Source organism: Orbicella faveolata, unplaced genomic scaffold (assembly GCF_042242905.1).
Source record: "Orbicella faveolata isolate gen_17 unplaced genomic scaffold, um_ofav_v1 contig_24, whole genome shotgun sequence".
Classification (NCBI taxonomy): domain Eukaryota; kingdom Metazoa; phylum Cnidaria; class Anthozoa; order Scleractinia; family Merulinidae; genus Orbicella; species Orbicella faveolata.
The window spans coordinates 28,738,805-28,762,885 of NW_028301552.1; the positions used below are offsets into that span (position 1 = coordinate 28,738,805).

A 24,081-nucleotide genomic window follows, 5' to 3' on the forward strand; every position below is an offset into this window, starting at 1 on the left:
GAACTGCACCTGGAGGAAAGTCAACTGCACGCAGAATTACTCTGTCTTGTTTGGCGAAGAACACATTTTCTGAGAGTTCAAGGACTAGAGTGTTCCAGAATACCACTTTTAGATGGCGTTTCTGTCGACTTTTGTGATGTCAATTTGTCATTGGCAACTACTAACTTACTCTTATGCCCACTACTCTTCTGAATTGTGAGCTGTGCTTTCTGAGGCCGTCTCCTAAATGTGAGAGTGTATCGCGGAAGGGTGAATGCATTAGGGAAGATAGCCATCCAAACGAAAGGTAGAATTACGGAAATTCCACGGTGCAGCCATTGATTAAACAGGAAAAAATATATCCACACCCGCTTTGTTACTCTTTTGTAGTAGTTCTCGAAATTGGACCAATCCATCGACAATTATTATTTCAGCAAACAGTCGGAGTAAAACCAGCCCACCTTATTAAAGAGCTATGAAGACAAGTTATTTGCAAAGTTTGTCCATTCGCTCAGTGGTGAATCAATTAGGTCACAGATGATGGAAGGAAGGCGGACGTGCAGCATGACACTGTTTCTCCATCATGACTCCCTCATGAATTTCGAGTAGGCCTGCTTTTGACCCGTACCCGGCTTTACCTCCTTGCTACGAACAAGACCTTCTGTGCATCTGGATTTGTTGATAGTAGAGCTTGCTAACCAGCAGTTTGTTTCAATTACCACAAACTTCCGGGATTAAATCCCAATTTAACTAAACGGCACAGACTATGCAGGTTATTGCCAAAACAGACTTACACAATTAGAACCAAAGGTCTTTTTGGGCAGAACATGATTGCGATGAATTTCCTGTGATTAGCTCGATCCGGACTACTCCACGTTTGGCAGCAAATCCAAGTCACGACAGCCAACGCAACAATCCGCTATTATGATTCAAAAGTCGATCAAGTCAGGCGAGAGTCGATGCTCAGTGGAACGTGTTACCAGTCACACAAAAACTAACTTTTGGAACTTCTTCTGGAGACTCGGTAGCAAGGTTCAAAGCATTGTTCTTGGTGAAAAGTAAGATAAAGGAATTTGTGGTAAGTCTATATCTAAGAAAGCAGGCAATCCGCAAATTAGTTGCACCGGAAAACACGTCGCTCGGTAATACGTAATCATCTCGAGATACGTCAGTCTGACGCCAAGTCTAATTCATTACACTTTAGGGTATAAACAGGTGTGCTAAAGTGCAAATATTTCAGGACGTTGCTTTTACGCTTGACATGAACTTCAACTTCGCATTGTCTTTTTCAGTGGAGCATTGATAAAATTTCTCCTGGTACTTAAATAGTTTAAACACTCCAACTGACACACCCTAAGTGCACAAACTACATTCCTAGCAAAACCTTCGTCTCTCGAACTTTAGACATTCCTAGGTATGATGATTCATTGCTCCAAGAGCGGAGAGGTTTGTTTTGTTTTGTTTTTCATTCAAATATATCATGTCTAAAGAACTGTGTTTGGGTCTTTGCAGTTCAATCCAGCTAGCAGGCAAGTCAATGAACCAACTCAAAGGAAATTAAGGTCACGCCTTACAACAGAAAAAAATCGTGATATTGATCGACATTTTATTTTCGTGATTTTATTCAATGTTTCGAAAGCAAGTCGGTGAATTGTCACCGCTCCTTCCTGCAGATCAGATACGTGAAACGAAATGAAGAGGAAAAAACAAAACGAACAAAGTGAATCACTTGCAACAACTGTATGGACACAGAAACCAGTGATCGAGCAGTTTGGTAACTGTAACAAGATATATTAGAAGAACTAGCAACCGATTGGGAAAGTGACTGAGATTCATGACGCGTCCTAAAAAGGAATTCAGTTGAGAATCGCAAGGCCATCTGTTTGATTGTATTTGGCATATATTGTATCTGCATTTTGCGTGATTTCAAAAATACAGTCGAACCTCTATTAAGCGGCCACTCTCGGGACAACTACCCGAAAACAGCGTTGGGCTTGGTCAGTTTTCAGTTTATCAAATATAAGCAAAAAAAAAAAAATGCCAGTGGAGAAAAAGTAGAACAATGATGGTTGTAATCCGGTCCATAACGTTATCAAAAGCCAAAGAAACAATTGCGTTTCCACATTGTCATTCTCTCACCTTCGTCTAGATAAAAACGCCCAACTTAAAATCTTCCTGGCGTTTAATAGAGGTATAAAACAAAACAAAATCACCCTTAATACGGGAAGAAGCTGGCCGCGTTTGCTTAATAGAGGTGGCCGTTGAATAGACGTTTTCATTACAGTTTATAGCTGACAATTTGTCCCGGACTTTGGCCGCTGGCCGCCAAATAAAGGTTGGCCGCTTAAAAGGGGGCCGCTTAATAGAGGTTCAACTGTAGCCACAAACAGCGAAAATGTTATGCTGGCTTTCACAGGCAAGGTGATGCCGTATGCTGCTTCTAGTAAATATTTGAGCTCTGAATGCTTGCCCTAGAGCTTTTTGACGCTCTATGAAAATCAATGGTTTAGTTGCATCTTACCTATCTGAAAAAAACTGTCAACTCGCGTTCAAGTCCATAGCCATAATTCAAGACACAGTAATGACCTTAATGTAGAGTAGAGCAGAGCAGAACAGAGCAGAGCAGAGCAGAGTAGAGTAGAGTAGAGCAGAGCAGAGCAGAGCAGAGCAGAGCAGAGCAGAGCAGAGCAGAGCAGAGCAGAGCAGAGCAGAGCAGAGCAGAGTAGAGTAGAGTAGAGCGGAGTGGAGTGGAGTGGAGTGGAGTGGAGTGGAGTGGAGTGGAGTGGAGTAGAGTAGAGTAGATTAGAGTAGGGTAGCGTAATTTAGAATAGAGTAGAGTAGAGTAGGGCAGAGCAGAGCAGAGCAGAGCAGAGCAGAGCAGAGCAGAGCAGAGCAGAACAGAGCAGAGCAGAGCAGAGCAGAGTAGAGTAGAGTAGAGTAGAGAGTAGAGTGGAGTGGAGTGGAGTGGACTGGAGTGGACTGGAGTGGAGTAGAGTATAGTAGAGTAGGGCAGAGCAGAGCAAAGCAGAGCAGAGTAGATGAGAGTAGTGTAGAGTAGAGTAAAGTAGAGTAGCGTAGAGTAGAGCAGAGCAGTGTGGAGGTAGAGTAGCGTAGAGTAGAGCAGAGCAGCGTAGAGTAGAGTAGAGTAGAGCAGAGTAGAGCAGAGCAGAGCAGAGTAGAGTAGAGTAGAGTAGAGTAGAGTAGAGTAGAGTAGAGCAGAGCAGAGCAGAGCAGAGCTGAGCTGAGCAGAGCAGAGCAGAGCAGAGCAGAGCAGAGCAGAGCAGAGCAGAGCAGCGCAGAGCAGAGCAGAGCAGAGCAGAGCAGAGCAGAGCAGAGCAGAGCAGAGCAGAGCAGAGCAGAGCAGAGCAGAGCAGAGCAGAGTAGAGTAGAGTAGAGTAGAGTAGAGTAGAGTAGAGTGGAGTGGAGTGGAGTGGAGTGGAGTAGAGTAGAGTAGAGTAGCGACTTTATCCTCGATGGTCAGTATTACGACCAGATTGATGGTGTTGCCATGGGGTCACCTTTAGGCCCCGTTTTGGCTAATATTTTCATGTGTGACTTTGAAGAAAGATGGATAATTAACAGTCTCAGATTTCTCCCTACACTTTGGTATAGATGTGTTGATGTCACTCACGCTTTTTCCATGTTTGACAGCAAAGACACTGCTAGTGAGTTTTTGACGTACCTCAAGAGCCGTCACAATAGCATCAAATTCACCATTGAATTTGAACAAGTCAAAGAGATTCCGTTTTTGGACTTTCTAGTTAAACGCTGCCCAAACAACACTTTCATTTCATCTGTTTACCGGAAGAAGACATTTACTGAACTCTATACCAAATGGGATTCATTTACACCCCGCAAATACAAAATCAACTTATGCGCACGCTAACCTATCGATGCTTCTGTATTTGCTCCACCGCTTCATTATTACAATCTGCTGTCGACGATCTCAAAAGGCTTTTACTGCAAAGTGGCTACCCTCAGGGCGTCATCACTTTTAATAGCAATGTGTCCTGAACAAGAACAAGAACAAGCCAAATGAACCCGTAGCAACTGTCCCCCAAAAAGATGTTATTATTTTACTACCCTATATAGGTCTCCACAGCAATCATATATGCTAAGCGTCTAAAATCTTGTGTAAATCGTTTCTACTCTTTTGTTAATGTCAAAGTTATTTTTCAAAACACCCGGCGCATCAAATCCTCCTTCCAATACAAGGACCGTCTCAACCGATCACAATTATCCAAAGTCATTTATAAAGCTAGTTGCTGGGACTGCAATGATTTTTACACTGGGAAAACGAAGCGAAGACTCCACGACCGGAAAACAGAACATTTCAAGGCCCTTTCGAAACATGATCACTCTTCTGCCATTGCTGATCACGTTAAAACAACCGGTCACAACATCAAATGGGACCATTTTGACATTTTGGTGTCCGGCAAGACTGACTACCATTGTAAGGTTAAGGAGACCTTATTTATTCAGAAGTTGCAGCCAGCATTGAATGCCAATGTCAGGAGTGAAGAGCTTTTACTTTAGAAGGAAAGCTTTTCCATTGTTCACTTTACAGACAGTTTCCGTTTGAAGCGTCTTAAATTTTTACTGTAGATGTTTTTCTGTCTAGGCTCCAGACCCCCATTGATACAGTATAAATAGCTTTCCAAAAAATTTTAACGGTTATACTTTTGAAAATGCACGTTGACTAGCATACGAAACGTCAAGTTCATAAAATGCATGTTTTTTTTTTTTAATGTTTATCACCGCTGTTTGTTTTATATTTTTAATGAAATGATAATTTATGCAATGCGTCAATTTGACAATTTGTTAGGGTCAAAAACAAATTGTCGTCAGTTTTTCATGCGTCTGTACTGTTATTGACAATGAATTTCGTCATAACATTGTCAAAGTAGTCTGCGGATCCACTCGGCTATCGACTCGTGGATCCACAGCTACTTTGACAATGTTATGACGAAATTCATGATCAAGAACAGGACAGACGCGTGAAAAACTGACGTGAATTTGTTAATTTTGCGATAACTGCAAAAACTCCCGCGGGCTCATTGGCTAATTATCATGAATTTATAATTTATGCAATGCGGCAACGAACGAGAGCGGACAATTTGACAATTTGTTATCGAAAAAAACAAATTGTCGCCAGTTTTTCATACGTCTGTCCTGTTATTGACAATGCATTTCGTCATAACATCGTCAAAGTAGTCTGCGGATCTACTCGGCTGTCGCCTCGTAGATCCACGGCCACTTTGATAATGTTATGACAAAACTCATGATCAATAACAGGACAGACGTATGAAAAACTGGCGTCGATTTGGTAATTTTTTAAATTCCCAAGTATCTATTTTTATGTGCGCTAGTTGTTGTGATATCCAGTAAGCCCCCTCTTTCGTATTGACCCCTTTTCAAGGCGAGGGCTTACCACAGTGTTTGCTATAAGTTACTCACGAATTGCGTGGTGAAACATTGAGGTGACGTCAGCGTGCAAGGAATAAATTAAGAGCACAGTCACGGATCTAGCGTGTTTGATGATTGGTCTTGAAGACGGAAATAGATTAATAGACATGGGCGTAAGTAAAAGTTCACCCAAGTTGTTTCGTTCTGCTTTGGCCGCTCCTTGCGTTAATAGGCCATTTTTACCAGTTTTCAAGGTGTTGGACTGGGTCTATCTTGCAATGGAGGCTCACAGGGATTAGTCTCAACTGGATTTCGCAAGATTAGGGAATTTCGAACAAGCATGCCAGAGGTTTTAAATCTGTAAAAATGTATACCAGGTTACAGCAATGCCCCTAACCCTAACAGACAATGCCAGTAGTGTTCCTAACGGATGACATAAATCAGGAATCATGTCACTGGGAACATGTTGAGAACGTAGCGGCTTTAAATTCACTACTGGCGAGAACTCAATACCGATTTCTAGGAGAAAATTTTACTTGCAATATGTAAATTCACTGCTCATAAGGAATAATGCAGATGTGTGTTACATTTTACAATAGAGTTGTGTTACTAATCTTACCGTAAAATGAAAAGGCGTGGGTACTATAAGATAAGCCCAAAATGGCATTCTAAGCCTTTCACTAATAAACAAGAATGGATTTCAATTATTTCCTGTTTATTCGCCTCTAAAAAGTGACTTTGGATCAATATTTCTGGTCATTCGGCCGTAAAACCTTTAAATATAGGCATTTTTGGTCAGCAAGAACACCCAAAAGTCTGATTTCTCTAGAGTAACTGAAACTATACCAACAAATGATATGTGAATATCTCTATCTTGAGGATCGTTTTCGATATCTGGGAGACAACTTTACTTACAATATGCAAATTCAGCGTTCACCAGGATTAATGCTAACTATGATCTTATTAATCGAAGAATGAAAATATGCAGGTACTACAAGATCGGCCTAGAATAGCCCTCTAATCTTTCCGCGACAAAACAAGTTGAAGAATTAGTTTAGATATTTCCTGTTTATTCGGTGCTAGCAATTCGTCATTGACTCGAGTTCAGTAACTGTAAGATCAATAGTTCTCTTCATTTGAAGGTAGAACCTTTAATTTGGGAAGCCTCCAAAGGGCGTTGTTTTTCTACAGTAACTGAAGCGTAATTTAAATATTGCTGTTCTTACCATGGCATGAAAAGACGTGGGTACTATAAGATAAACCCAAAATGGCCTTCTAAGCCTTCCGCTAAAAAACAAGAACGGATTTCAATTATTTCCTGTTTATTCGCCTCTAATAATTGACTTTGGATCAATATCTCTGGTTCGTTCGGTTGTAGGGCGGGGGTTTACCTGAATTTAAGTGAAATTTTAGGAAGTTTAAAGAGGGATTAAAAGGAAAAAAACGGTTATGGAACACCACCAGACAGTTGAACGCCCCCGAAAGGGCACCCCAGGTTGGTGGACAACTGTTTGGTGTACGTCTACCAATTTTCAACTTCATATCCTAATTTTAAAACAACACCAAATCCCAGTCTTCAGAATTTCCTATTTCCATAAATTTGACTAATCCTTTGAGAAAATCTTTTTATGTCCAAATATATCCAAAAATCACCAAGAAACTTACAGAACAGCCCAAAACACAGATATGTGGGATGAGCAGAGAGATTTTTGACTGCTTGAAACGTGAACGATATTTGCGTTAAAACCATAATACCCAGCCAAAATACGGCCTTCATGTAGACCCCCGCCTTAAATATAGGCATTTGTGGTCAGCAAGAACACCCAAAGGTCTGTTTTTTCCAGAGTAACTGAAACTATACCAACAAGTGATATGTAAATATCTCTATCTCGAGGACTCCTTTTCGATATCTAGCAATTGCAAAAATTACGCAATTTCGAAGACTAGCCAGGGGGGGGGGGACTGCAGCCTCCCTCCCCCGCCCCCAGCCCCCAACACCGTATGCTTATGACCAAATCCACCTGCTAAAACTTGTTGCTGAGAACGAGATATCTCGCAAGAACAGAAATTGAACTCTGTCATGACAGACTCTCGTGAAAGTAAAGGAGAGGTAGGCGCGATGAATGCAATATGCTCAAACTATCTATGAAATAAATTATCTATGAGATTAATTATCTATATATGAGATAAATTATCTGTGAGATAAATTATCTATTAAATAAATTTAATTAGAGTTCGCATGGAAATGAAACTGTAGTTATTAAACTAAATTTGATCTAGAAGTATTAAATGGCTTTATCGACTACTTGATATACCATCGTCTATCCCTGAATTCTAATAAACAGTTAGATTATGAGCTCGAGATTTCTAGCGCGTGATAATTGACTCGGGCTGCGCCCTCGTCAACTATCGTGCGATAGAAATCGAGAGCGAATAATCCAATTGTTCAAGTATAAATCTACTAGTCGTTCAAAACTAGATTTATACTAATAAGCAATTAGATTATGAGCTCGAGATTTCTATCACCGGATAGAAATCGAGAGCGAATAATCTAATTGTTTTAGTATAAATCTACTAGTCGTTCAAAACTTGACATAAATCGTCTTCACAGTTAAAAAGCGCACACTGTACGCTACTCACTATCTATCACAGAGTAGATAGTGAGTAGCGTAGCCATTCGTGATAGAACGCTAGTAGACTTATACTAATCCCTGTTAGGGTAGGATGAGAATTTGCTACGTGTTAGGAAAACTTTGTAGCCCAGCACGAAGACGCTCTTTGGTGTCGTCAGCAAGTTCAAGAAAGGTTAAATTATGTGGCAGCTTAGTTTCCTAACAATTCTGATAATGGCCGAAAATTGTGAACACTAAAAGTGATACTTTTGTTCCATTCTGGTAAACTTCCGTCTTCATTTGATTTAATTCAATTACATTAAATTGAAAACCTGTTCAAAACACAAGCATCCGTTTATGTTTAAACAAGTAAACTAGTGAAATTTACATAGTCCCGGCCTAAAGAGAGTTCCCGGATCTAAAGAGGGCTTTTGAAGTAAATTGACCATTAGCGCGCGAGCTTGAGTCACTTTGCTTCTGAGACTGGTCGTTTCCTCGCTTTTCTCTACTTATATTTTTAAAACCCTTACGTGTAATTATAGAGAGGTTAATTCGCCCACTTGGCTAGAAAAAAAACAGTATTTTTTCAGCCGTGCATTTGCTCTGAGCACGGAAATCTAGTGGAGAAATCGAGGTCATGCCGTAACAGTGTTTACACTGAATACTGTAATAAAAATGATGTAGCCAACGACTCAGTGTTGTTTACCAAAACGCAGAACATAATGCCCCCACGAAGCAAGGTCATTTGTTGAGCGGCTTACGGTTGATATTCATTTTAAACTTTTGTTATTTACGTAGCGATGGCAGAGCACGAAATAATGACGTCAATTTGCGCCCATAGGCTAACAGCTGGCTTGTTGGCATTACTGGCCTAGGCGGTCGAATCCATCTGGGTAAAGCAAATTCAGTTTAATTCTTTTTGTCTACAATTTGATGATTGCCTGCTCTTAAAAGAGTAGAGAAAGTTATCGGAGAAATGTGTTTGAACAAAAAAAAAAAAAACAGAAACCCGGATTAAAATTTAACCCCGGGTTAGCGCTAATCGGCCTTCGAGCAACCGGGCCCAGACTGATTTACTCTTGGCTACAAAAAAAATACAGAAAATATAGCAGACAGAATGCAAACAGAGAGTGAAGAAGGATTGAAAATTTACCATTGCCGAGAGAAAAACATATTTTTACCACAATTGCTACTAATCTCGCAATCTGATTGGCTAATTTGCTGTTGTCGATAAGAGTCCAGACAACGCTGCTCGCGTCAATGTGTTACGCAATGCCTTTTTCAGCTCGCACTCTGATTTTGTTTGATGTTGATATTGTGGTAAAAAACAAATCGACATGTGGTTTAGCGTGGTTTGTACTCATATCGATAACGATACGCGTCATCACAGTGGTCAAAATTTGTTGTGGACTCACTCGGCTGCGCCTCGTGAGTCCACAACATTTTGACTACTGTGATGGCGCGTATCGCTGTCGATAAGAGTGCCGACCACGCTAAACCGTATTCGATTTGTTAAACAGATCAACAATTAGAAATTTGCCAGGTCCTGAGAGACGCATTTCAAGCAATGTATTCTGGCTCATTCTTTTTAATTTGGCCATGTTTATCTGGTACCATTCCGGTAGAGAATTAGAGGGGAAAACTGACAAAATGCGGTCGGGTCAAATTGTTATAGTTCAGCACCCCTTCTAAGCAACGTAAGGATACTCCAAGTAGCTTATAATGGCAGGGATTTAGAGTTAAGCACAGGGGGTATTAAAGAACTACATGCTTGACGAAGTATTTTGTTTCTCCGTCAAAAACAAGTTCGCATGAGAAGACGACATTTGGCGCAAAGTAGAAATGGGGTATGGGTGTGGCACCTGTCATCTGTTCTCCTTCCCCCTCCATATTTCCAATGTCATGACTCTTACTCTTTAGCCATGTTTGTTTTATAGTTGTCTTAGCTTATCAATTGTTGTGCCATCGCCAAAAACTCCCCAAAGCTTTGTTAGCTTTGTGTATTATCCCTCTACCAAGGCGATTCCCTTAAAACCCCTTTAATATAAAATTACTAACATAGTCTCCGATGTTGTTTCGCTCGCTCGGAGCGAGCACACAGTAGAAAACATGGCACGACAAGTAGAAATTTATCTTTCCATAGGTACATTGAAAGTTTTATAAAGAAGAAAGGTGTATGTTCATGTGAAAAACTAGTTTATGAGGAAATAATTAATCACTTTCTGTTAGGATTATTTTGGTACAAAACAGAACAAATGTCACCAAAAGTAGGCTATTTAAGTTATGAATTTAAAGTAACTAGTTAAAAAAGGCGGTGTAGGAGAGATAAATATGTTTGCTGGGACTATCGACGTAATCGTCAATTTAAAATGGAAGGAGTAAGATCCCATTAAAGATCCATTTAACGCCTGCTTGGTGTCAAAAGGTAAACAATTTGGGTGCTTCATCTAGTCCTGTTGGATTTCACTGTTGTTAGCCTTGCCAATCCCTATAACACTCTGGCCATTTACGCGGAAAAATCGTGTCTTGTTAAAAGCTATCGCCTTGAAAGGTGTTTTAAGAATCCTATGAGTTAGCTAACATTGTCCTGAATCTAGGTTTCTATTCTTTTCAGCAACTGAACTATGTCTGGAAAACTAGTATTAAATTACCTTGTGAGATTGTGGTACTTTGCTCTACACTCGTGTCTTCAAATCAGTCTTAGTGTTCTCTGTAAAAGATTTGACAAGATAAAAATAATTGAGCGATACTAAATTAGATATCGTGTCTAACAAGACGAACAGGGCGTTGCAAAGCAAACATCATTATGAAAAAAACGTCGTGTTTCTACTGTCATGTGGTTAGGCTACATACTTATATATGAAAAACCGCTTCACTTGGCTGGTAACCGTACTATTGAAGTATTAAATTAAAATTGCTGGCTGAGTTGATAATACGTACTGATTTAATATTCCCTTGCTCTTTTCACTGCTGTGTGTCAAAAGTTATCACTGTCTTGTGAATATACTTTACAACTAACTTGCATGCCTGGAGAATAATTCCATTAGCGATTGTCGGAATCCGTCTGTGAGACCACTCAGTGTGCTCGCGTCAGTTTTCAACAGTTGTAACTTGTTGCTAAGCAACGTTATTTAGTCTTAAAGACTCAACTAATTGATTAAACATTTCTACTCTTCGCTGCATCGTCTTTGGATGAACTGGATGAATGGTCAAACGTAAGTTTTAATAGACCATAAAAACAGCATGGATGCTCAACGAACAAGAGGTGGCATGAAACCCGGGATGAAAATGTTAAGTTTAGCGGGACCTTATGGCGACAAGGTGACCAGACAAGTGTAATAGAGTGCTTACGGTAATGTGCTTTACAGGCTGGTATTGTTGTTCTATGTCCATTGTCAGGATTGCTAGACATTCCTGTTGCTATTAACTAACAATCCGATGCCATTCACGATCAAATGAAAGAATGACAAGGCTGTTTTACACCTCTCAAACAGCCTAAGGGTTTACACATTGCCAATAAAATTTGCTGTCGTCCTTAATGCTTAGTATTAAAAGAATATAAAATTATAATCCGTCCGATCGACAGGCACCGTCTGCGAACGAAAAGATAACTTGATCCCTGACTTTCCTCGCTAAAAGGCGTCTTAGTTTTTCCGCAACCATTCAAATTGCCACGATAAAATGTCAGTATTAAACGTTGGTGGCCGAAAAAAATAGGCCTCCTGCTCTTTTCACATGCTGTTTCGATTCGTGATGTGCTTAAGATGTAGCCCATAGTTTTGGGGGATGAGTCACTTGACCTCAGCTGCAAAGGCTTTTTTGAGAGTTTCAGTAAACAATTAAACGCCACCTAAACACTGTGACAGGCAATTAAACGCTTTCATCTACATTGTAGCCTTAAGTTGGACGCCGAACACCAAATATCTTATCTTTTAACTAAGTTACACATTGCTCTAACACTTTCATCCGACATTTTGGGTGAATAGCAGCAAGTAACCATTTAGCACGTCAGTTCATGCAACGCGATGTTTGATAAAAACGTTGGGTCTTTTAGCTTGGGCCGTTAAATGTCTTATATGTATTGTACATGTTCTTCAAAAGGAACTGATAGAACGATTGAACAACACTGAGCTGAATAAAATATAAACAGAGCGATGGGCTCCCAAAACGTGACCAATGATTCTTTCAACGTGAGCGATAGCCTGAGATATTTTTTAAAAACCCTCTCGAGTAATCCTCTAATCAATTGTCGGAATTGGGCTCCCGCCTGCCCAATATTTATTATGTAGGATCTCAACACTGAGGCGTATAGACATCTCTCGTTTCCTCCCACTGAGCCAGAAACGTGACGCGGGAAGGAACTCATAGACGTCTGCATGCAAACTAAAAGTAATCTATTGCCGGATAGTTTGCCCAACCAGTTTGCTTATACTACCACAAACTGTGCTTGCAAGGGCCTGCACGGGCAGTTCAACTGTACGTCACGAGAGGTAGATATGTAAGACTAAGGTTGACTGAGTATTGAGCACATATTGAATTGTTAGCTTTGATATTTTCGTATACTATTCTATTGCCTCTCTTCAGTCATGTATTGTTGTTTCAGGTGATTTCCCTAATGCTGTTTCTCCTTCCAAAGACGGCGTCTTGAGAGGAAAAGAACAGTTCAAGTAAAGAGGAAAGCAGGGACGAATTGTGTTGAGGCAAAATCTTCATAACTATGATGAACGCCAGTAATATATATTACTTCAGACAATACTCAGTCAACTGTTATCTGACGCAACTAGCATTCAGGATATTTGTTTGCGCTGCCTGTGGTGTCAGGCCTTCGTGGAAAACAACCAACACTTTCCCTCTTAACCTGTTCCAGAGAGGAAAATTAGGGGACAAATGCGATGCAAGCCTCTCTCCTAGTTTCTCTTTTGTCGTTTTCCACGCTGCTTCCCACAAACTGAGCAGCTGAACTCGTGAATTCTGTGACTAAATCAACAAATTGTTCAACTGAGGATTCAAAGTCTGTTTGTTAAAAGAAAAAAAAAGTATTTTCGTAAAATTTACATTAGGCGCATGGACGGAGATTTTTACTAAAAGGGGGTTTCAAAGCGCTGCATGATGTATTGATCAGTGACAGGAGTTTAGCGATGGCTGGATCGGACTCTTAGTGTATAACTGAAGACATCAACCCATAATGATGACATTCACAGCGAAGTAGATATTTACATTCGTAGTATTACTGCTTTTATTGAGCCGAGGATTATTTGTTATGGTGTAATAAAACGCTTATTGGATTCACTTTCAACCATTATTGCAATTTTTTTTGGCGTCTCGACTTTCAATATAAAGGTCGACCTTCGGCTTCGTCAAACGCTGAAGTCTTGACCAAAATAATTTGGCATATTAGATTCGGGTGAATGCAATAAGCACCAGTTATATAATGTTCGTGTATTGGCAACCAAAACGATAGGTATGAAATTAGCCTTCACATTAAATTTTGTTCAAATTCTTTGAAGAAGACAGTGTCAAGAAATTTTGAAGATTATACTTTAATTGCTCAGTTGGAAACGCGTAATTGAAAGAAGATAAATTTAGTTCACGCCAGTATGTTGGAGTGAGAACTGAATATGACTAAAATGGGAATGAACTACCACTACCTTGCCTTCTTAAACACATTTTACTGTTGCATGATTGTTTAGCGAGTTTATAAGCAACGTTTTGCTACGGTTTTTCCGCCACTGAGCAAAAGTTGTCAGTGGCCATCGAATGGCATGAATCTTCAATAAATCTTTAACATATGCATGCGAAATTTCGTTAAAGTCTTATTTTCAAATTGGAGAGTTGATGCCAAAATGTGGACTGTTTGTAATCCAGAATAGGTCATATTCCTTTTAGGCTTTCTCCGCCATCTGCGAAACAAAGTTAACTTTCTGGTAATGTCACTCGACAGTTGTTTTTTTTCCAAAGCTATTGCCGCAAATTCAATTTTATCTATTAAAGCTAGCTTAAGTCTCAACAACTAACCAACGACAGGGTACTGAATGTTAAATACCTTCTAAAAACTCTGCAACTAATCGAGTTTCTCTCCAATGTTCTTGGCTCGTGATCTGCTCTGCCTGAAGGACACAATTATCACAGAAAGTTAAGTGACAGTTGTTTTTGCCACCGCTCGCTGCTGATGCACTGCTGCAGTGTTAAGTTACTCGGTAGCCGCCGGAATGGAATTCAGTGTACTTAGTAGTAAAGCACTTGGAAAGTCTTAAAAGGACGTGCTTGAGAGAATAAAAATTGTGAACTCAAAGGAATGTAGAACTTTGTCAGTCAGTTATCAGTTTATTGGCAGAGAACTATTCCAATTCGTAGTCAGAAAGTCTAAGGACTCAGTAAAAGGTGAATATCCCATGCCCTCAGATCGCCAGAAAGTCGATAAAGGGCTTAGTTTTTAGTTCTTTGAAGGTTTTCAAGGGTGAGGAACAAAAATTAACCTTCTTGGTGCCAGGGATGCTTGCACGGTGCATTTGTCCCTGTCGATGTAAACGTTCTGGTAAACTGAATATTAACTGTTGTTGGCTGGGTCAAGACCATCATTTGGTGGGCATAACTGCCGCAGTCCCCTCTACCAGCTAAATTTTAATCTATAAATTCAATTTGAAAACACTTAGAATGACATAACACACAATTTTGAAAGCTCCCCGTGGAAAATATGATCTTAGGTCACGACCAGCACTTAAAATCTTTACTGTCGGAAACTTAAGCATACCTAAAAACCACCGACACAGACGTTGCGGATACGAGAATACCGAGGGGTTTTTGTATTGTGTATTGTGTAAAAATCTCTGATTTTGTGTTAACATCATTTTGAATTTCCACATCATGACGCAATTATACATCTAGCTGGATTTTGTAAAAGCCGAAAAAAAAAACGAGTGAAAATAAATCAGAAATGTAAGATTTATATTCCGTTTTTTACTTGTCTCCGAGTACAGGAAGTTAAGAACTAGCAGCTTTCATGGGAAAGCACGACAGAAGCGTGAGAGGTGCTTGAAGCGCACGCAGAGAGAAAATCTAGCTTCACGAGTGTTGTCAGCGTGTATCCATAGCTCGATAAAAAAATGCGCAGCTAAGGCACGAACCAAATCTGGTAAATAAATATCGCTACTAGGAAGAGTGACAACAAAACTTTATTTTCTGCTGGATCGAAAATCGGGTTACTCAGGCCTGATGAGGTAAAGAACAAGTCCCGTCACTACCACTTTGACGTCCACCATATTGAACCAAATCAATTTACGATAAAAATCACCGATAAATAGCATTCTTTCTTCATAAAATTCGGCTAGCGAGAAAGGATGTATTCTCCCAGCGTCCGCCGAGTGGCATTTTGGAGTGTTTTGCTTCACACTGCTGAGTGCATGCCTCAGAAACTCGTATTGTACGATATGTTAGCCAAGTTTGCGTACCATTTAGTCAGAAGAATCTTAATTTAGGTTCATCGAGTGGATGAAAAATGCTGACTCCATATTATAGTCACACTTATTGGCTGACTTAAGAGTCGTGAGCTATTTAAACTTGTGCCTGTGTTTTGAAGATAAATTACTTCGAAAGGTTTTTTTTTATTCTAAGAGACAATTTACTCTTATATACTACTATATTGACATTTATGAATGAAAGGAACTGATTGTTTCCTAATTCTATTTGGTGTATACAGAAGCTGAATTAATATGGGCGAAAGTGAATTTTGTGTCAGCGAACACGCACCTAGCTTTAAAGCAGCGCCTCGAATCACAATTGTTAAATAATTCGTGCAACGGAAAAACTGTCCTTGATTAAAAGTGAGGAATCGACTCATGACCATCTAGGAAATTTAGGCTACATACTGCAAAGCTTTACATTCATTGCGAAACCTTTTTCCAGGAGTCATAAATCGGTCGTGACTTTCAGTCGAGGGACATGGATTCCCAGGGGGAACGATTTCTTGGTGTCAAAATGGAGCACAGGGTGTGTTTCTGGGGCCCTTCCATCTCTAGATAGGGATGCTTAAAGTCACTTCTTGCCTGAGACGATGTTTAAAACCCTGTACTCTTTGCGGTAACGGCCGATTACTAGCAAAACTATCTGAGTGCATGGCGAGACTAAAGCTATTAGTACTGGTTGATATCGTCCTGTTTCCAAAGTTAATTTGTAGCATTTAATCAATTCTAGCAGAAAGATCGGGGCGGGGGGGGGGGGGGGGGGGGTTTAGCTATGCAGTCCTTAATTTTGGTCTGCACTAGAAAATGACTTTCAACGAGACTAAAAATGTATTACTTTGCAGTAAACTTTTATTGGATATTAATTTGAGACTAGGAAGTAGCCCCAGACGAAGTGGTCTGTTTAATATTATGGCACTCGCATATCCTGTGTATTATTCAACTTGAAATGAAACCAGTCCTGAGTAAATCTGAAACAGGGACTGTGTCTGAAACAGGATATGGACAACACACATATGTTGGTCGGAATTTTGGCTTTGAGAACCGGGTGGTGGCCCTCTCTTCCCCGAAATCCTCACTCATTGCTCTCTTGCCAAGCTTTCATAGTTTAAAATTACCTTTTTCTGGAGATTGTGAGATTACGTGAGTTTGTTTATGTACGTCCTCTGTTCTCATGCGAAAGTTCTCTGTAGTGAAGCTGAAGAAAAACAGCAGTATTAATACGATGCAGTTGTACCCTTGGACAAGATAGACGGTTACTTGAAAAATGACCATGTTATATTATTTCAAGTTCTTAATCCGCACCTCTCGGTTAGCAGACAAATAGGAAAGTTAGTTATTAAGTAGTGTTCTCACTTCTGAAACAGGGGAGTTTGGAAGCTTCTAGTTACTTGCTCAAACTATATAATATAATAGGACACCCAAGAACACGAATACTAGAAAAAGCAAACAGAACGGCTTTGACTAACAGTGCCACAGTCCCTGACTCTGAAGGTAAAGAGAGGGAAATGTAAAAACTTCAAAGGAGGATTGACGATGTGAAAATGTTTAGACGAATAAGTTAAACGTATGTAGCGACTACGTGTGTCGGGTGCGTTTTGATCACTTGATATTTTATGAGAAGGGAGCATTAAAAGGAAGAGGATAAAGTACTTGAGGCTTTTCATCAGATCCGCCCCTAGTTTGAAACCACAATGCCGGTCAGCTCTTAGCCTTTTCTAAAGGGGCGTTTTGTCAGATTATTCAATATATTCACCTTAAACTGAAATATAAGTAAACAGAGCGAAGAGGAAAATAAGACAGAAAAATACCGTTAAATACGACATTTAAATAAAACTCCAAATCCTATTTCAGTGTTGCGTGTCGCATTGAACACAATATTTCCAGAACAGGCTATTAAGTGTTTACCCTTATAATTAAAAGTTTGTTGTTCAATAAAAACAACATTAGTTACAACTTACTGAAGATCCCTCCAGGCCTCGTGCCAGCAACGTCTACAGTATTTTCTCGGACTACTGAAACAATAAAACAGCACGGTCAATATTTCTAACCTAATGTCAAATGTGTTCACGATTTTTAACGGCATCGGTATATACTAAAGTCGAGGTTTAGCTCTGTTCTGGCTGAACTTTAATACTAAATAAATATTGACAAAGAATTAAGACATGGGCGTTACCCAATACCTAAGAAGTCCTTTAAGTTAATCCATTAGAGAAGCTGATTTTCAAATCTGGCTATGTCGTAGGATCCATGAATTGTGAGCGATTGTCATGGCTTTTTGAAATAGAAAGAATATGACTGAAAAAAGAATTCTAAACTGGTGCCCTGGAACTAAGATTGCTAGATTTTCATAGTATTTCTTTAAATATTGCCAATAGGCCTGCTTGTTAGCTGGGTATAAGAATCTATGCGATGTTAAATCCTTGCAGATGGTGCAAGACCACTACATGTGGCAAATGAGATTAATTAAATGAGCAAGGTCAAACGAAGCTTGCATGCATTTCATGCTTTCAGCCAATTAAAAAATATATATTTTTTATTTTTCAAGTTTAGCCTGTCCACAACCGTTTATTGTTTCCTTTCCAGAGAAATTAGGTGGTCTTCGGTCAGACAATTTCAAGTCAAAGTTCATCCTTTTTGCTTCACTCATTAATTAATTAAGTAAGTTGTTGAAAACAAGAAGCAGTCAGTAGAGCTTATGGTCTAGGCATATGGAATTAAAAAATGAAAATTCGAACACATCGATCAGTGCCCCTTTATTTTACTCTTCACTCCCACGGCGGTGCCAGGATATCATGAGTCAGAACGATGGCACGCTACAATACTGGGGGTAACCTCCAACTGACTAAGTAACATCCCATTTAGTATAAGTATAGCAATACGGTAGAATCCATATTGTAGACTGAACCTCCAAGGGAAACGAAATGGGTTTAAGAATTCGAGTGTTCGAGACTGATCCGGGGTAAAGTTACAATGAAAGCAATCCAAGGGAACCACTTTTAGTTCGAGTTATCGAAAGCCTAGAAAACCCGAGGTTTCGAGAAATCGGAATTCCACTTGACCCCATGGTCGCTTCATGCCTCATGCAGAAAGTGAGTTGAGATGACTGATGGCTTGAGAAATATTGTAAAACTCTGCATCATTAAACACATGCCTACAGGATTGCTTTGTTTTTCTTTCCCATGGGGTTGTTCTTATATTACTTGAATTGTGGAATCCATTTTGTCTTAAAAGAGCTCTGCCTATGAAGCCGTTCAAGCCTGAGCTCATTTGCAATCAGCTACTAAGAGCGAAAATTTGATTAGGAGTCTGATCTTATCATTCCCCGCCATGAAGTTGATTGTTATTACATGAAAATGAAATGTCTTCTCCGGCGGTGGAGGTCAGTAGACACCTGAGATTTACCGAGCTCCTTTCAATTCAGTCTTTATTATGTGTTACAACTTTCTTTACAAAGTGGTCAACTGTTTCACTCGGCATGGGCGGTCACCGCGTGATGAAAATAATTCACATTGGAATCACGATTGGGCAACGAAATTTGGCGAAAAGAAATCGGGAAGTTCGAGAAGTTGGTGTTCAAAGTAGCAAATGCAAGGGAAACAACTTTTATCGGTTGCAGTCGTAGCAGTCAGAGGTATCGAGGGTTCTAGAATTCTTCGTTTTCTTCAAGTTATACGACTACCTTAGTATCTCCAACAAATGCTTTGTGTGTCATGGTTTGTTGACAAGAAGAGTCATGACAAGTACAGACTGGTAAGTTACAAGTCAGCTTCAAGGGAAGGAGTTAAGTTGAGAAGAGCGAGACCCAGATAAATATCAAGGGTAGGGAGGGTTAGAACATGTTGGAGAAATGACAAGTGGACACGCCGAACGCAGGGGGTGGGAGTGAAGAAGGAGATGGACGTTAAGGACGGTGCCTACTAAATACCAAGGGTTTTGCGCCAAGAACCACGCGGAAAAAGTAGATATTTGCAAGGGCTATTGGAATCCACAAAGAAAAATGTGGGTAGCCACGCATTTTTTCGAGATAATTAGCCTTGAATCTCAACAAAAATGGTGACATCAGCATTTTCCTGAAAAAAGAAGGAAAGGATATTTCTTCACAGATTTCCATAGAATTCGCCTTTACATACAGAAAAGCAAACACATTTAAAAGATGTTTAAACTACATGGTAAATGGTGACAAAAAAACAAAACATTTTTGATATGCTTTTAATAACAAAATCGTTGCAAAAGCGCTTTTAACGTATCTGACAGCCTACCTCTGGCTCAGCTAAAATACAGTCTAAATACCTTTTACTCACAACCAGAAACTAATCACGTGTTGAATAGACTTGCCACTTCCATTTCATAACATAAAATGTAGGGGTAACCACGCGTTTTTTAAAGTTATTGATCTTTTTTGAAAACTTTTACGGTGCCCGTTACATTTTTTCCTGTCACCTCCCCAGTAAGTGAGACATTTGCGTATCTCGCACTTGTTTTGCGCGCGCACTACGCCATCTGCAGGTACATGTTTACAGTTGGATTTCAGTATAATTTTCGACAGATAATAGCTAGGTTTTCAGCTGGAACACGTAAACAGTTTGTGGTTAGCGATATGCTGTTATTCTGGTGTTCCTGGTTTAAGTACAGGCTCATTAAACTTGATTTGGTCACAGTAGGAAAATTTTGCTTTCAATTTAGTCGTGTACGTGATAGCGTAGTTGATTACGTCAATTTCAGCCCCAGCGCGCGCGTGGAGCTAAACCATGGCTTGCGTGATGCGCAGAACGTGTGCGCACTAACAAAAGTAGGCATCGTCCTTAAAATGACTGCATTCAGTAGCTGTTTCCTTTTACTGCAAACTCGCAAGGAGGACGAACGTGAGCGCGTTGATAATCACTTTTGTCGCACCGATTAAACGGATAAAAGTATATATCGTTTGCAAAAAAATAACAGATAAAACCTCACGTGTTTATAAACTGAAAAGATCTTCCCCGTTCGTAGGTGAATTAACAAGTTCGCTCGGACAAACAAATGGATGAGCAGAGAAATGCATGGATTTAAATCAAAACAGAACTACACGTTTTATTTGTGAGCTCTTTGTAGTAATTAACCACACCCCTTAAATTTAGGAAGTACAGATCTTTTGTCTAGATAAGCTTAGTTCCAACAAATAACCTTTTTCAGAATTCAGCTTTAATTTATGATGTATTGACCTTCCTGAAAAAATTGAGGCCAAAACCATGTCAAGTCTATCTAAACTGAAATAAAAAATCCTGACCTTTAACGACTACAAAGCTTGGTCGGTGTAGATTTTTTTTTGAAAGGTCGTAAGCCTTGGCTTAAAACAAATACTTGCCGTCTACACTCGTGAACAGAAAATTATAAAAGTAAATTACAAATGTTTACAAAAATCAAAACTTACTTGCGTACAGTTTCAGACTCAAGCCGCGCAGAAGGCCCTGCCGTCACTTGTGAAACAATTTTTTGCTGTCTTTATGAGCTGTTTTAACTCCATTTTTGTCGAAATAAAGCTTCTTAATAAACTAATTTTTCGCACAAAGTTTCCCCGAAGCAATGTCGGGGTTGAAGGTTTTGCTCGGTTTTGTTGCCGCGGGCGACTGACGGTTAGATTTGGCGGGAAGCACGACGCGTCTGCCATTAAATTTGGGCGGGAATGCAGTTTTGGCGCGAAACAAAAAAATAAAGTATAGTCACTGAGTCAACTAACTGGTTCAAAATTTATGTTCTAATGATTATCAACTATTAGTATATTCTCAGCTCCGACTATTGCATTTCTAGCTCTCTGATTGGCTCAAAAACTCCGACTATGAGCCATTAGTCGGAGTTTTACCTTATATGGAAAACAGTGCGCCAAGTTTAAAAATTTTCCGCTCTGTAAAATTGTTGAAATAAAAATCGGCGGCAAAAACCCGATTAAGAATATACTAAAACAATTATTCCATTCGACCTTGTTGGATATGAAGTGATCATAACCAACTCGCGCTACGCGCTCGTTGGTTATTTATCACTTCATATCCAACGCGGTTTCATGGAATAATTGTTAATTAAAACAGAATTGCCGAAAAACTTTTCGAATTCCGTCGGAACACGAAAAGCAAATAAAACTAATTTCACCATATGGGTAGTAAAATAGACTTATCGCGATTTTGCGGAAGCCATCTTGACGAGTTGGCAACACACGTCAGAAATTATAGTTTTTGTACAGGAATCCGATGACAAATAATTTTCTTAAGAATCGAATTCTGAAGACTTTATGAATAGCAAAGTTAAGATACTAAACAAAGGATTGTACCAAATTCGAGAGATGTAACTAGAAGGTCGTGCCAGGTCTATTTTGTTTGATTTAGAACTGAACCACTGCTTTTTGCCGGTTTAATTTAACGCGCGCAATATTAAAGCAGGTGACAACTTGCGCTGTACATACTGTATTTGTTTGTAGTCACGCCTTCAATTTGTTTTAATATCCAGAGGTTTACTCTTGTAATGACCAACTACAAAACATCCGTTGTATCAATGCTGTGACGTGATTGTCTTGTTGAAGAAAATAAGCGTTAGTTTCAGTTTGAATGTTTGAATATTATTTCAGATCGTGTAACTTAGCTTGCCGAGTTCAACATACTGTCATCATGCACTGAGTTTCGTCAATGAAATTCGAAAACGCAGGTAATCAACCACTGAGGGAATATAATTGTTTTGATACAGCAGATCGCCTTAAAAACCTTCTGAATAAGCGCATTAAAGACCAACAACAGATCATCATATGTGATCAGTCAGTGGAGGGATCGAAGAACGCGAGCTTAGTGTAAACGTATTCATTTTACAAGACTGATTAATGAAATTTGCGTAATCAGCAAAAATTACCTGAATGAGAAAATGCGCTCCAGTCGAAAATGTTACCAGAGGTAAGAGCTTGGCTGGCTGAATGAGTAATTCTCTAGTTGAATTATTAGTGATAGGAAAACCCTTACCCTTTGCTTTCTGATGGATCAAGACTGATTCAGCAAGCTCCGAACTAAATGAGTGGTTCTCTCTTTCAGGTTACGTGCGCATCAAAGGTGGTGAGGTCAATATTTAAACCCAACAAGTCACCCAACCATACTTTTCTTACGTTAACTCACACAAGTGCGGAAGGCCCGGAAGCGGGTTTCGGTTTGAGTGTTGCTAAAACCTAGCGTGATTAGTGCCTAATTGATTGACACTTAATCACTTATCTTGTTATTTCCTATGTAGATAAGAGGCAGTCCAAACTACATGCACGAAAGAAACTGCTCAGCAAGACACAAAGTCCATTTTTTGATCCATATAGGGACCGTTTAATAATCATTGACAGTGACTCCTCACACAGACGATCATTTAATAACAGTTCAAGTAGAGACAGGCTTAATCCTCAACCCTAATTTTAAAGCTGCTTCAGTTATAGCCCTCCATTCTGGTGACAAAAAGAACATTTCGATTCTCATTACACTCCTCCATCATGTCTGTCAGCCGGATCATGTGCCTCTCGCCAAAACAACAGCTGATTTATATTCCGTATTAAAATTTAATGCCACTTCTTCGACTTTACATTACCTGTTATAAATTCATCAGTTTAATCAGTGTGAGTGCTATTTTGGCGCTGATATCGTAAGACAACTACATCTGTGGCTATGAGCTGCTGTTGCTCCTCCAGTACAATGCCGGTATTTTAATTTCCATTTCCTCCTGAACCGTAAATGAAAAGAAAGACTGAAATGCTTGGTGTGTTTGATTGTGTAATTATATGACGTAACCGATAATATTTAAGAAAACAACCAATGCCGAGTCCGGCAAACTTCTCATTATTAAAGACGTTCCCTCACTGCATATCCCAGCAAAATCGTTTTAGAATCTTTTAGAGATGACTGTTAAATCAATCCACTACGACCTCATTTAAAGCCCGCCGAAATACCCCAGATCACAGAGAACTCAATTTTTAAACATATCTAGAAATGGGAAAAACACCCTTGAACTGCGGAACCAAACAACCTGAGCAATATGCTTGTGAGGTGGCTATTTCACCCCCCCATCTCGAGTCAAAGCTAGAGAACCCGACCGCATTGACAAAAACAGTAAAAGTGCTTCTCGGTTTCCGAGTGGCGCTCTTGCAACAATAAGAAGACGATTCAGGCGGCCATTCAAGGCCATCACTTTGTTACAGAGCTGTGTAATGATTTTGATATGTAGATAATTGGAACGCGACGTGATTGATAACAGCATTGCCACCATTAAAAACAAGGAATGAAAAACAGAGAGTAAGGAGTTCGAGTACTTGGCACGATTCGTAAGCCGCCGCTCAATATATCAAGGAAACTCTGGTATTTTAGGCTAACTATTTGGATAACCGACAATTGTTTCCTTGAAGAAAATGACACAAACTCGAGAAGACGTTTCGAATACCATAAAAAAACATGCAAATCACGTGTCAGGTGATTGCGGGAATCTCAGTTATAAACAAAGAAGTGACTGAAGGCCAGTATATGGTGTTTCGGGGAAGGAAAAGACCTGAAAAACAAACTGATTGATATGGGGCTATGTCTTAAAATTCCTGCTTCCAAATGTCGAGTCCAACTAAGAATTTAAGTCAGATAATGTTTTTTTTT

At 39.6% G+C, this 24,081-nt stretch overlaps 1 protein-coding gene and 1 long non-coding RNA gene across 5 annotated transcripts in view; one reads left to right on the plus strand and one right to left on the minus strand.

Moving 5' to 3' along the window:
• LOC110045737 (bone morphogenetic protein 2) overlaps positions 1 to 17,463 on the minus strand; it is a 30,113-nt gene extending 12,650 nt beyond the window's left edge. For 2 of the 4 annotated variants that reach the window (XM_020751362.2, XM_020751359.2), the window contains exon 1: positions 10 to 1,110. The gene's annotated coding sequence lies outside the window, so the exon portion shown is untranslated. Of the gene's footprint in view, positions 1 to 9; positions 1,111 to 10,648; positions 10,708 to 14,040; positions 14,251 to 16,572; positions 16,653 to 17,415 lie in introns of those variants that run through there. The other 2 variants (XM_089291918.1, XM_089291917.1) reach the window with 2 other exon arrangements.
• On the plus strand, positions 11,356 to 13,797 carry LOC149111212 (uncharacterized). The gene is made up of 2 exons (XR_016207953.1): positions 11,356 to 12,487; positions 12,601 to 13,797. It is a non-coding gene; the product is annotated as an uncharacterized LOC149111212 (long non-coding RNA).
• Positions 17,464 to 24,081: the final 6,618 nt, after the last annotated feature.